Here is a 1542-nt window from a genome sequence, read left to right on the forward strand (position 1 = left end):
GAGAGCAGTCAACTTGTACTTCCCAATAATTAGCATGGCAAAATAATAATAATAATAATAATAAGTCAAGTGGACACTGAAGAAGGGAGTCATGTTTGAGCTCTCTAGCAACAACACTGCCTATGGAGCAAGAATACCCCAGAATCAAGAGCCTTGAAGATGGTTTTGCAGGTCATATTTTTCTTATTAAAGAAATGGAAAGACAGAAGAGCTCCTGCAAGACCCAAGCTTGCACCCCAAAGAAAGTCAATGTTTGTGTCCCTGTTACACTAGAAACACCAACTGAACACTACAAAAAGGCTAGTTAAAAGGAGGCATTTGCCCATTTTCCTTCATTCCTACTTCCCAGGCCAATGGAGAATAATGTAAAGCAGAAGGGGTAAGAAAAGGTGATGGAGGTGTAGGGTGGAAACTGATGATACTTCCCTTCCAGGGCAGGTCTTGTAGGCCGTGGCTTAAGCTTGCACTGGATACAGGGAAGAACAATGCTGAATATGAGATTGAAATTTTAAGCTAAACCAATCTAGATTTAACTCTTTATTACAGCAGAGGATAGAAAGCAATGGGACCTATTCAAGATACCAGTTAGAAAGAGTAAGCACATATCTGGTTGATGTAAAACCATTTCACGTTTGTACCCTATCTGGTTCAAACTATACACTAAATTAGTAACACAGTCCATGAATTCAGTACTTGCTAAACTGAAGCAAAGGAAGGGGAAAAGGCTGGCTATCAGGAACAGCTAGAGTGTGGTCCAGGAGAAGGTAGGAAATGGTTTATGGAAGGCATGAAGAGATAAACAAGGACTAGGGAAATATCTGTGAAACACTGAACATCACTGTGGTATTGTATGATTAGAAGGCTAAGAAAGATACTTTGATACGTTTGTCTCATACTGTGACCAGCAAATTATACATTTTATTTCCATTTACCGATATAGATGAATATAAACAATCCATGCATGTACTATTGCTCCTATCAAATGCAACACTTTTCTTACTGATTGATAACTTTACTGAACATCCAATTTAAATTTCTGGAGCATAATTTTAAGGTCTTTAAGGAGGCATGCCATTAAAATGTCAGTAATTATTTAAGGACTTCTAGGAATGCTCTGTTTGTCTCAGAAACAAGTTCTCACAATTTTTAAGTGCCAAGAACTAGCAGGAGAACAGGCTAGAGAAGCTGATATTGGAGGCACACCTTGGGTCTTATTGTACACTTGGATCTCTTTGGGGTTGATTAGATATGGAGATTTCATTTTCCATGATTTCGTATGGTGCTAAGAAAGTAAAAGATCCTCACAAAGTTGCCTGTAAAATGTCTAGATGTCTAGGTATGTTTATAACTGCTTGAGGAAATAATTTTTTTCAAAAAGAATGGAGCTAGGATTTTGTAAAGGGAATTGAATAGAGATTAGGAGGAAAACAGAGGAGGGAGAATGTAATTTATAGCAGGAAGAACAGTTAACCAATGCTCATGGTCTCAGCAACCATCAAAAGATTCACTTTGTTGCTTTCTTTGTTTTGAAATTGGTTTGTC

General features: G+C 37.7%; 1 protein-coding gene across 1 annotated transcript in view; it reads right to left on the reverse strand.

Moving 5' to 3' along the window:
* DMD (dystrophin) overlaps positions 1-1542 on the reverse strand; it is a 2517447-nt gene that overhangs the window by 1490253 nt on the left and 1025652 nt on the right. The window lies entirely within an intron of this gene.

The sequence above is a fragment of the Propithecus coquereli genome, unplaced genomic scaffold, assembly GCF_000956105.1.
Source record: "Propithecus coquereli isolate 6110/MARCELLA unplaced genomic scaffold, Pcoq_1.0 Scaffold132, whole genome shotgun sequence".
Lineage (NCBI taxonomy): Eukaryota > Metazoa > Chordata > Mammalia > Primates > Indriidae > Propithecus > Propithecus coquereli.